Source organism: Ambystoma mexicanum, chromosome 12 (assembly GCF_040938575.1).
Source record: "Ambystoma mexicanum isolate Mex_15411 chromosome 12, UKY_AmexF1_1, whole genome shotgun sequence".
NCBI classification, from domain to species: Eukaryota; Metazoa; Chordata; class Amphibia; order Caudata; family Ambystomatidae; genus Ambystoma; species Ambystoma mexicanum.
In genome coordinates this window covers 976,976,276-976,990,066 of record NC_090936.1, presented here as the reverse complement: position 1 = coordinate 976,990,066, position 13,791 = coordinate 976,976,276, and positions in this window count along the sequence as shown.

Sequence of the window (13,791 nt, the reverse complement as noted above, 5' to 3'; positions counted from 1 at the left end):
CATCCTTCCTATGGGGCATTTTACCTATTTGTACCTGTACATTTTATGTAGCCCCTGTTCCATGAGGTCTTTCCCAATCTGTGCATCCTTCCTATGAGGCATTTTAACTATTTGTATCTGTACATTTGATGTAGCCCCTGTTCCATGAGAGCTTTCCCAATCTGTGCATCCTTATTATGGCGCATCTTACCTATTTGTACCTGCACATTTGATGTAGTCCCTGTTCCATGAGGTCTTTCCCAATCTGTGCATCCTTCCTATGGGGCATCTTACCAATTTGTACTTGCAGATTTGATGTAGCCCCTGTTCCATGAGGTCTTTCCCAATCTGTGCATCCTTCCTATGGCGCATCTTACCTATTTGTACCTGTACATTTGATGTAGCCCCTGTTCCATGAGGTCTTTCCCAATCTGTGCATCCTTAGTATGTCACATCTTACCTATTTGTACCTGTACATTTGATGTAGCCCCTGTTCCATGAGGTCTTTCCCAATCTGCGCATCCTTCCTATGGGGCATTTTACCTATTTGTACCTGTAAATTTGATGTAGCCCCTGTTCCATGACGGCTTTCCCAATCTGTGTATCCTTATTATGGCGCATCTTACCTATGTGTACCTGCACATTTGACGTAGCCCCTGTTCCATTAGGTCTTTCCCAATCTGTGCAGCCTTCCTATGGCGCATCTCACCTATTTGTACCTGTACATTTGATGTAGCCGTTCCATGAGGTCTTTCCCAATCTGTGCATCCTTAGTATGTCACATCTCACCTATTTGTACCTGTACATTTGATGTAGCCCTTGTTCCATGAGGGCTTTCCCAATCTGTGCATCCTTATTATGGCGCATCTTACCTATTTGTACCTGCACATTTGATGTAGCCCCTGTTCCATGAGGTGTTTCCCAATCTGTGCATCCTTCCTATGGCGCATCTTTCCTATGTGTACCTGTACATTTGATGTAGCCCCTGTTGCATGAGGTCTTTCCCAATCTGTGCATCCTTATTATGTCACATCTTACCTATTTGTACCTGTACATTTGATGTAGCCCCTGTTCCATGAGGTCTTTCCCAATCTGTGCATACTTCCTATGGCGCATCTTACCTATTTGTACCTCCACATTTGATGTCGCCCCTGTTCCATGAGGTATTTCCCCATCTGTGCATCCTTCCTATGGGGCTCCTTACCTATTTGTACCTCTACATTTGATGTAGCCCCTGTTCCATGAGGTCTTTCCCAATCTGTGCATCCTTCCTATGGGTCATCTTACCTATTTGTACCTGTACATTTGATGTAGCCCCTGTTCCATGATGTCTTTCCTAATCTGTGCATCCTTATTATGATGCATCTTACCTATTTGTATCTGTACATTTGATGTAGCCCCTGTTCCATGAGGTCTTTCCCAATCTGTGCATCCTTCCTATGGGGCATCTTACCTATTTGTACCTGTACATTTGATGTAGCCCCTGTTCTATAAGGTCTTTCCAAATCTGTGCATCCTTATTATGATGCATCTTACCTATTTGTATCTGTACATTTATTGTAGCCCCTTTTCCATGAGGTCTTTTCTAATCTGTGCATCCTTATCATGATGCATCGTACCTATTTGTATCTGTACATTTGATGTAGCCCCTGTTCCATGAGGTCTTTCCCAATCTGTGCATCCTTCCTATGGGGCATCTTACCTATTTGTACCTGTACATTTGATGTAGCCCCTGTTCTATAAGGTCTTTCCAAATCTGTGCATCCTTATTATGATGCATCTTACCTATTTGTATCTGTACATTTATTGTAGCCCCTTTTCCATGAGGTCTTTTCTAATCTGTGCATCCTTATTATGGCGCATCTTACCTATTTGTACCTGCACATTAGATGTAGCCCCTGTTCCATGAGGTCTTTCCCAATCTGTGCATCCTTCCTAGGGGGCATCTTACCTATTTGTACCTGCAGATTTCATGTAGCCCTGTTCCATGAGGTCTTTCCCAATCAGTGCATCCTTCCTATGGCGCATCTTACCTATTTTTGCCTGTACATTTGATGTAGCCCCTCTTCCATGAGGTCTTTCCCAATCTGTGCATCCTTCCTATGGGGCATCTTACCTATTTGTACCTGCAGATTTGATGTAGCCCCTGTTCCATGAGGTCTTTCCCAATCTGTGCATCCTTCCTATGGCGCATCTTTCCTATGTGTACCTGTACATTGGATGTAGCCCCTGTTCCATGAGGTCTTTCCCAATCTGTGCATCCTTATTATGTCACATCTTACCTATTTGTACCTGTACATTTGATGTAGCCCCTGTTCTATAAGGTCTTTCCAAATCTGTGCATCCTTATTATGATGCATCTTACCTATTTGTATCTGTACATTTATTGTAGCCCCTTTTCCATGAGGTCTTTTCTAATCTGTGCATCCTTATTATGGCGCATCTTACCTATTTGTACCTGCACATTAGATGTAGCCCCTGTTCCATGAGGTCTTTCCCAATCTGTGCATCCTTCCTATGGGGCATCTTACCTATTTGTACCTGCAGATTTCATGTAGCCCTGTTCCATGAGGTCTTTCCCAATCAGTGCATCCTTCCTATGGCGCATCTTTCCTATGTGTACCTGTACATTTGATGTAGCCCCTGTTGCATGAGGTCTTTCCCAATCTGTGCATCCTTATTATGTCACATCTTACCTATTTGTACCTGTACATTTGATGTAGCCCCTGTTCCATGAGGTCTTTCCCAATCTGTGCATACTTCCTATGGCGCATCTTACCTATTTGTACCTCCACATTTGATGTAGCCCCTGTTCCATGAGGTATTTCCCCATCTGTGCATCCTTCCTATGGGGCTCCTTACCTATTTGTACCTCTACATTTGATGTAGCCCCTGTTCCATGAGGTCTTTCCCAATCTGTGCATCCTTCCTATGGGGCACCTTACCTATATCTACCTGTACATTTGATGTAGCCCCTGTTCCATGTGGTCTTTCCCAATCTGTGCATCCTTCCTATGGGTCACCTTACCTATTTGTACCTGTACATTTGATGTAGCCCCTGTTCCATGATGTCTTTCCAAATCTGTGCATCCTTATTATGATGCATCTTACCTATTTGTATCTGTACATTTGATGTAGCCCCTGTTCCATGAGGTCTTTCCCAATCTGTGCATCCTTCCTATGGGGCATCTTACCTATTTGTACCTGTACATTTGATGTAGCCCCTGTTCTATAAGGTCTTTCCAAATCTGTGCATCCTTATTATGATGCATCTTACCTATTTGTATCTGTACATTTATTGTAGCCCCTTTTCCATGAGGTCTTTTCTAATCTGTGCATCCTTATCATGATGCATCTTACCTATTTGTATCTGTACATTTGATGTAGCCCCTGTTCCATGAGGTCTTTCCCAATCTGTGCATCCTTCCTATGGGGCATCTTACCTATTTGTACCTGTACATTTGATGTAGCCCCTGTTCTATAAGGTCTTTCCAAATCTGTGCATCCTTATTATGATGCATCTTACCTATTTGTATCTGTACATTTATTGTAGCCCCTTTTCCATGAGGTCTTTTCTAATCTGTGCATCCTTATTATGGCGCATCTTACCTATTTGTACCTGCACATTAGATGTAGCCCCTGTTCCATGAGGTCTTTCCCAATCTGTGCATCCTTCCTATGGGGCATCTTACCTATTTGTACCTGCAGATTTCATGTAGCCCTGTTCCATGAGGTCTTTCCCAATCAGTGCATCCTTCCTATGGCGCATCTTACCTATTTTTGCCTGTACATTTGATGTAGCCCCTCTTCCATGAGGTCTTTCCCAATCTGTGCATCCTTCCTATGGGGCATCTTACCTATTTGTACCTGCAGATTTGATGTAGCCCCTGTTCCATGAGGTCTTTCCCAATCTGTGCATCCTTCCTATGGCGCATCTTTCCTATGTGTACCTGTACATTTGATGTAGCCCCTGTTCCATGAGGTCTTTCCCAATCTGTGCATCCTTATTATGTCACATCTTACCTATTTGTACCTGTACATTTGATGTAGCCCCTGTTCCATGAGGTCTTTCCCAATCTGTGCATCCTTCCTATAGCGCATCTTACCTATTTGTACCTGCACATTTGATGTAGCCCCTGTTCCATGAGGTCTTTCCCCATCTGTGCATCCTTCCTATGGGGCTCCTTACCTATTTGTACCTGTACATTTGATGTAGCCCCTGTTCCATGTGGTCTTTCCCAATCTGTGCATGCTTCCTATGGGGCATCTTACCTATTTGTACCTGTACATTTGATGTAGCCCCTGTTCCATGAGGTCTTTCCCAATCTGTGCATCCTTATTATGATGCATCTTACCTATTTGTATCTGTACATTTGATGTAGCCCCTGTTCCATGAGGCCTTTCCCAATCTGTGCATCCTTATTATGGCGCATATTACCTATTTGTACCTGCACATTTGATGTAGCCCCTGTTCCATGAGGTCTTTCCCAATCTGTGCATCCTTCCTATGGGGCACCTTACCTATATCTACCTGTACATTTGATGTAGCCCCTGTTCCATGAGGTCTTTCCCAATCTGCGCATCCTTCCTATGGGGCATTTTACCTATTTGTACCTGTACATTTTATGTAGCCCCTGTTCCATGAGGTCTTTCCCAATCTGTGCATCCTTCCTATGAGGCAGCTTAACTATTTGTATCTGTACATTTGATGTAGCCCCTGTTCCATGAGGTCTTTCCCAATCTGTGCATCCTTCCTATGGCGCATCTTACCTATTTGTACCTGTACATTTGATGTAGCCCCTGTTCCATGAGGTCTTTCCCAATCTGTGCATCCTTATTATGTCACATCTTACCAATTTGTACCTGTACATTTGATGTAGCCCGTGTTCCATGAGGTCTTTCCCAATCTGTGCATCCTTCCTATGGCACATCTTACCTATTTGTACCTGCACATTTGATGTAGCCCCTGTTCCATGAGGTCTTTCCCAATCTGTGCATCCTTCCTATGGGGCATCTTACCTATTTGTACCTGCAGATTTGATGTAGCCCCTGTTCCATGAGGTCTTTCCCAATCTGTGCATCCTTCCTATGAGGCATCTTAACTATTTGTATCTGTACATTTGATGTAGCCCCTGTTCCATGAGAGCTTTCCCAATCTGTGCATCCTTATTATGGCGCATCTTACCTATTTGTACCTGCACATTTGATGTAGCCCCTGTTCCATGAGGTCTTTCCCAATCTGTGCATCCTTCCTATGGGGCATCTTACCAATTTGTACTTGCAGATTTGATGTAGCCCCTGTTCCATGAGGTCTTTCCCAATCTGTGCATCCTTCCTATGGCGCATCTTACCTATTTGTACCTGTACATTTGATGTAGCCCCTGTTCCATGAGGTCTTTCCCAATCTGTGCATCCTTAGTATGTCACATCTTACCTATTTGTACCTGTACATTTGATGTAGCCCCTGTTCCATGAGGTCTTTCCCAATCTGTGCATCCTTCCTATGGCGCATCTTACCTATTTGTACCTGTACATTTGATGTAGCCCCTGTTCCATGAGGTCTTTCCCAATCTGTGCATCCTTCCTATGGGGCATTTTACCTATTTGTACCTGCACATTTTATGTAGCCCCTGTTCCATGAGGTCTTTCCCAATCTGCGCATCCTTCCTATGGGGCATTTTACCTATTTGTACCTGTACATTTTATGTAGCCCCTGTTCCATGAGGTCTTTCCCAATCTGTGCATCCTTCCTATGAGGCATCTTAACTATTTGTATCTGTACATTTGATGTAGCCCCTGTTCCATGAGAGCTTTCCCAATCTGTGCATCCTTATTATGGCGCATCTTACCTATTTGTACCTGCACATTTGATGTAGTCCCTGTTCCATGAGGTCTTTCCCAATCTGTGCATCCTTCCTATGGGGCATCTTACCAATTTGTACTTGCAGATTTGATGTAGCCCCTGTTCCATGAGGTCTTTCCCAATCTGTGCATCCTTCCTATGGCGCATCTTACCTATTTGTACCTGTACATTTGATGTAGCCCCTGTTCCATGAGGTCTTTCCCAATCTGTGCATCCTTAGTATGTCACATCTTACCTATTTGTACCTGTACATTTGATGTAGCCCCTGTTCCATGAGGTCTTTCCCAATCTGTGCATCCTTCCTATGGGGCATTTTACCTATTTGTACCTGTAAATTTGATGTAGCCCCTGTTCCATGACGGCTTTCCCAATCTGTGTATCCTTATTATGGCGCATCTTACCTATGTGTACCTGCACATTTGACGTAGCCCCTGTTCCATTAGGTCTTTCCCAATCTGTGCAGCCTTCCTATGGCGCATCTCACCTATTTGTACCTGTACATTTGATGTAGCCGTTCCATGAGGTCTTTCCCAATCTGTGCATCCTTAGTATGTCACATCTCACCTATTTGTACCTGTACATTTGATGTAGCCCTTGTTCCATGAGGGCTTTCCCAATCTGTGCATCCTTATTATGGCGCATCTTACCTATTTGTACCTGCACATTTGATGTAGCCCCTGTTCCATGAGGTGTTTCCCAATCTGTGCATCCTTCCTATGGCGCATCTTTCCTATGTGTACCTGTACATTTGATGTAGCCCCTGTTGCATGAGGTCTTTCCCAATCTGTGCATCCTTATTATGTCACATCTTACCTATTTGTACCTGTACATTTGATGTAGCCCCTGTTCCATGAGGTCTTTCCCAATCTGTGCATACTTCCTATGGCACATCTTACCTATTTGTACCTCCACATTTGATGTAGCCCCTGTTCCATGAGGTATTTCCCCATCTGTGCATCCTTCCTATGGGGCTCCTTACCTATTTGTACCTCTACATTTGATGTAGCCCCTGTTCCATGAGGTGTTTCCCAATCTGTGCATCCTTCCTATGGGGCACCTTACCTATATCTACCTGTACATTTGATGTAGCCCCTGTTCCATGTGGTCTTTCCCAATCTGTGCATCCTTCCTATGGGTCATCTTACCTATTTGTACCTGTACATTTGATGTAGCCCCTGTTCCATGATGTCTTTCCTAATCTGTGCATCCTTATTATGATGCATCTTACCTATTTGTATCTGTACATTTGATGTAGCCCCTGTTCCATGAGGTCTTTCCCAATCTGTGCATCCTTCCTATGGGGCATCTTACCTATTTGTACCTGTACATTTGATGTAGCCCCTGTTCTATAAGGTCTTTCCAAATCTGTGCATCCTTATTATGATGCATCTTACCTATTTGTATCTGTACATTTATTGTAGCCCCTTTTCCATGAGGTCTTTTCTAATCTGTGCATCCTTATCATGATGCATCTTACCTATTTGTATCTGTACATTTGATGTAGCCCCTGTTCCATGAGGTCTTTCCCAATCTGTGCATCCTTCCTATGGGGCATCTTACCTATTTGTACCTGTACATTTGATGTAGCCCCTGTTCTATAAGGTCTTTCCAAATCTGTGCATCCTTATTATGATGCATCTTACCTATTTGTATCTGTACATTTATTGTAGCCCCTTTTCCATGAGGTATTTTCTAATCTGTGCATCCTTATTATGGCGCATCTTACCTATTTGTACCTGCACATTAGATGTAGCCCCTGTTCCATGAGGTCTTTCCCAATCTGTGCATCCTTCCTATGGGGCATCTTACCTATTTGTACCTGCAGATTTCATGTAGCCCTGTTCCATGAGGTCTTTCCCAATCAGTGCATCCTTCCTATGGCGCATCTTACCTATTTTTGCCTGTACATTTGATGTAGCCCCTCTTCCATGAGGTCTTTCCCAATCTGTGCATCCTTCCTATGGGGCATATTACCTATTTGTACCTGCAGATTTGATGTAGCCCCTGTTCCATGAGGTCTTTCCCAATCTGTGCATCCTTCCTATGGCGCATCTTTCCTATGTGTACCTGTACATTTGATGTAGCCCCTGTTCCATGAGGTCTTTCCCAATCTGTGCATCCTTATTATGTCACATCTTACCTATTTGTACCTGTACATTTGATGTAGCCCCTGTTCCATGAGGTCTTTCCCAATCTGTGCATCCTTCCTATGGCGCATCTTACCTATTTGTACCTGCACATTTGATGTAGCCCCTGTTCCATGAGGTCTTTCCCCATCTGTGCATCCTTCCTATGGGGCTCCTTACCTATTTGTACCTGTACATTTGATGTAGCCCCTGTTCCATGTGGTCTTTCCCAATCTGTGCATGCTTCCTATGGGGCATCTTACCTATTTGTACCTGTACATTTGATGTAGCCCCTGTTCCATGAGGTCTTTCCCAATCTGTGCATCCTTATTATGATGCATCTTACCTATTTGTATCTGTACATTTGATGTAGCCCCTGTTCCATGAGGCCTTTCCCAATCTGTGCATCCTTATTATGGCGCATATTACCTATTTGTACCTGCACATTTGATGTAGCCCCTGTTCCATGAGGTCTTTCCCAATCTGTGCATCCTTCCTATGGGGCATTTTACCTATTTGTACCTGCACATTTTATGTAGCCCCTGTTCCATGAGGTCTTTCCCAATCTGCGCATCCTTCCTATGGGGCATTTTACCTATTTGTACCTGTACATTTTATGTAGCCCCTGTTCCATGAGGTCTTTCCCAATCTGTGCATCCTTCCTATGAGGCATCTTAACTATTTGTATCTGTACATTTGATGTAGCCCCTGTTCCATGAGAGATTTCCCAATCTGTGCATCCTTATTATGGCGCATCTTACCTATTTGTACCTGCACATTTGATGTAGTCCCTGTTCCATGAGGTCTTTCCCAATCTGTGCATCCTTCCTATGGGGCATCTTACCAATTTGTACTTGCAGATTTGATGTAGCCCCTGTTCCATGAGGTCTTTCCCAATCTGTGCATCCTTCCTATGGCGCATCTTACCTATTTGTACCTGTACATTTGATGTAGCCCCTGTTCCATGAGGTCTTTCCCAATCTGTGCATCCTTAGTATGTCACATCTTACCTATTTGTACCTGTACATTTGATGTAGCCCCTGTTCCATGAGGTCTTTCCCAATCTGCGCATCCTTCCTATGGGGCATTTTACCTATTTGTACCTGTAAATTTGATGTAGCCCCTGTTCCATGACGGCTTTCCCAATCTGTGTATCCTTATTATGGCGCATCTTACCTACGTGTACCTGCACATTTGACGTAGCCCCTGTTCCATTAGGTCTTTCCCAATCTGTGCAGCCTTCCTATGGCGCATCTCACCTATTTGTACCTGTACATTTGATGTAGCCGTTCCATGAGGTCTTTCCCAATCTGTGCATCCTTAGTATGTCACATCTCACCTATTTGTACCTGTACATTTGATGTAGCCCTTGTTCCATGAGGGCTTTCCCAATCTGTGCATCCTTATTATGGCGCATCTTACCTATTTGTACCTGCACATTTGATGTAGCCCCTGTTCCATGAGGTGTTTCCCAATCTGTGCATCCTTCCTATGGCGCATCTTTCCTATTTTTACCTGTACATTTGATGTAGCCCCTGTTGCATGAGGTCTTTCCCAATCTGTGCATCCTTATTATGTCACATCTTACCTATTTGTACCTGTACATTTGATGTAGCCCCTGTTCCATGAGGTCTTTCCCAATCTGTGCATACTTCCTATGGCGCATCTTACCTATTTGTACCTCCACATTTGATGTAGCCCCTGTTCCATGAGGTATTTCCCCATCTGTGCATCCTTCCTATGGGGCTCCTTACCTATTTGTACCTCTACATTTGATGTAGCCCCTGTTCCATGAGGTCTTTCCCAATCTGTGCATCCTTCCTATGGGGCACCTTACCTATATCTACCTGTACATTTGATGTAGCCCCTGTTCCATGTGGTCTTTCCCAATCTGTGCATCCTTCCTATGATGCATCTTACCTATTTGTATCTGTACATTTATTGTAGCCCCTTTTCCATGAGGTCTTTTCTAATCTGTGCATCCTTATCATGATGCATCTTACCTATTTGTATCTGTACATTTGATGTAGCCCCTGTTCCATGAGGTCTTTCCCAATCTGTGCATCCTTCCTATGGGGCATCTTACCTATTTGTACCTATACATTTGATGTAGCCCCTGTTCCATGAGGTCTTTCCCAATCTGTGCATCCTTCCTATGGCGCATCTTACCTATTTGTACCTGTACATTTGATGTAGCCCCTGTTCCATGAGGTCTTTCCCAATCTGTGCATCCTTATTATGGCGCATCTTACCTATTTGTACCTGTACATTTGATGTAGCCCCTGTTCCATGAGGTCTTTCCCAATCTGCGCATCCTTCCTATGGGGCATTTTACCTATTTGTACCTGTAAATTTGATGTAGCCCCTGTTCCATGACGGCTTTCCCAATCTGTGTATCCTTATTATGGCGCATCTTACCTACGTGTACCTGCACATTTGACGTAGCCCCTGTTCCATTAGGTCTTTCCCAATCTGTGCAGCCTTCCTATGGCGCATCTCACCTATTTGTACCTGTACATTTGATGTAGCCGTTCCATGAGGTCTTTCCCAATCTGTGCATCCTTAGTATGTCACATCTCACCTATTTGTACCTGTACATTTGATGTAGCCCTTGTTCCATGAGGGCTTTCCCAATCTGTGCATCCTTATTATGGCGCATCTTACCTATTTGTACCTGCACATTTGATGTAGCCCCTGTTCCATGAGGTGTTTCCCAATCTGTGCATCCTTCCTATGGCGCATCTTTCCTATTTTTACCTGTACATTTGATGTAGCCCCTGTTGCATGAGGTCTTTCCCAATCTGTGCATCCTTATTATGTCACATCTTACCTATTTGTACCTGTACATTTGATGTAGCCCCTGTTCCATGAGGTCTTTCCCAATCTGTGCATACTTCCTATGGCGCATCTTACCTATTTGTACCTCCACATTTGATGTAGCCCCTGTTCCATGAGGTATTTCCCCATCTGTGCATCCTTCCTATGGGGCTCCTTACCTATTTGTACCTCTACATTTGATGTAGCCCCTGTTCCATGAGGTCTTTCCCAATCTGTGCATCCTTCCTATGGGGCACCTTACCTATATCTACCTGTACATTTGATGTAGCCCCTGTTCCATGTGGTCTTTCCCAATCTGTGCATCCTTCCTATGATGCATCTTACCTATTTGTATCTGTACATTTATTGTAGCCCCTTTTCCATGAGGTCTTTTCTAATCTGTGCATCCTTATCATGATGCATCTTACCTATTTGTATCTGTACATTTGATGTAGCCCCTGTTCCATGAGGTCTTTCCCAATCTGTGCATCCTTCCTATGGGGCATCTTACCTATTTGTACCTGTACATTTGATGTAGCCCCTGTTCTATAAGGTCTTTCCAAATCTGTGCATCCTTATTATGATGCATCTTACCTATTTGTATCTGTACATTTATTGTAGCCCCTTTTCCATGAGGTCTTTTCTAATCTGTGCATCCTTATTATGGCGCATCTTACCTATTTGTACCTGCACATTAGATGTAGCCCCTGTTCCATGAGGTCTTTCCCAATCTGTGCATCCTTCCTATGGGGCATCTTACCAATTTGTACTTGCAGATTTGATGTAGCCCCTGTTCCATGAGGTCTTTCCCAATCTGTGCATCCTTCCTATGGCGCATCTTACCTATTTGTACCTGTACATTTGATGTAGCCCCTGTTCCATGAGGTCTTTCCCAATCTGTGCATCCTTAGTATGTCACATCTTACCTATTTGTACCTGTACATTTGATGTAGCCCCTGTTCCATGAGGTCTTTCCCAATCTGCGCATCCTTCCTATGGGGCATTTTACCTATTTGTACCTGTAAATTTGATGTAGCCCCTGTTCCATGACGGCTTTCCCAATCTGTGTATCCTTATTATGGCGCATCTTACCTACGTGTACCTGCACATTTGACGTAGCCCCTGTTCCATTAGGTCTTTCCCAATCTGTGCAGCCTTCCTATGGCGCATCTCACCTATTTGTACCTGTACATTTGATGTAGCCGTTCCATGAGGTCTTTCCCAATCTGTGCATCCTTAGTATGTCACATCTCACCTATTTGTACCTGTACATTTGATGTAGCCCTTGTTCCATGAGGGCTTTCCCAATCTGTGCATCCTTATTATGGCGCATCTTACCTATTTGTACCTGCACATTTGATGTAGCCCCTGTTCCATGAGGTGTTTCCCAATCTGTGCATCCTTCCTATGGCGCATCTTTCCTATTTTTACCTGTACATTTGATGTAGCCCCTGTTGCATGAGGTCTTTCCCAATCTGTGCATCCTTATTATGTCACATCTTACCTATTTGTACCTGTACATTTGATGTAGCCCCTGTTCCATGAGGTCTTTCCCAATCTGTGCATACTTCCTATGGCGCATCTTACCTATTTGTACCTCCACATTTGATGTAGCCCCTGTTCCATGAGGTATTTCCCCATCTGTGCATCCTTCCTATGGGGCTCCTTACCTATTTGTACCTCTACATTTGATGTAGCCCCTGTTCCATGAGGTCTTTCCCAATCTGTGCATCCTTCCTATGGGGCACCTTACCTATATCTACCTGTACATTTGATGTAGCCCCTGTTCCATGTGGTCTTTCCCAATCTGTGCATCCTTCCTATGATGCATCTTACCTATTTGTATCTGTACATTTATTGTAGCCCCTTTTCCATGAGGTCTTTTCTAATCTGTGCATCCTTATCATGATGCATCTTACCTATTTGTATCTGTACATTTGATGTAGCCCCTGTTCCATGAGGTCTTTCCCAATCTGTGCATCCTTCCTATGGGGCATCTTACCTATTTGTACCTGTACATTTGATGTAGCCCCTGTTCTATAAGGTCTTTCCAAATCTGTGCATCCTTATTATGATGCATCTTACCTATTTGTATCTGTACATTTATTGTAGCCCCTTTTCCATGAGGTCTTTTCTAATCTGTGCATCCTTATTATGGCGCATCTTACCTATTTGTACCTGCACATTAGATGTAGCCCCTGTTCCATGAGGTCTTTCCCAATCTGTGCATCCTTCCTATGGGGCATCTTACCTATTTGTACCTGCAGATTTCATGTAGCCCTGTTCCATGAGGTCTTTCCCAATCAGTGCATCCTTCCTATGGCGCATCTTACCTATTTTTGCCTGTACATTTGATGTAGCCCCTCTTCCATGAGGTCTTTCCCAATCTGTGCATCCTTCCTATGGGGCATCTTACCTATTTGTACCTGCAGATTTGATGTAGCCCCTGTTCCATGAGGTCTTTCCCAATCTGTGCATCCTTCCTATGGCGCATCTTTCCTATGTGTACCTGTACATTTGATGTAGCCCCTGTTCCATGAGGTCTTTCCCAATCTGTGCATCCATATTATGTCACATCTTACCTATTTGTACCTGTACATTTGATGTAGCCCCTGTTCCATGAGGTCTTTCCCAATCTGTGCATCCTTCCTATGGCGCATCTTACCTATTTGTACCTGCACATTTGATGTAGCCCCTGTTCCATGAGGTCTTTCCCCATCTGTGCATCCTTCCTATGGGGCTCCTTACCTATTTGTACCTGTACATTTGATGTAGCCCCTGTTCCATGTGGTCTTTCCCAATCTGTGCATGCTTCCTATGGGGCATCTTACCTATTTGTACCTGTACATTTGATGTAGCCCCTGTTCCATGAGGCCTTTCCCAATCTGTGCATCCTTATTATGGCGCATATTACCTATTTGTACCTGCACATTTGATGTAGCCCCTGTTCCATGAGGTCTTTCCCAATCTGTGCATCCTTCATATGGGGCATCTTACCTATTTGTA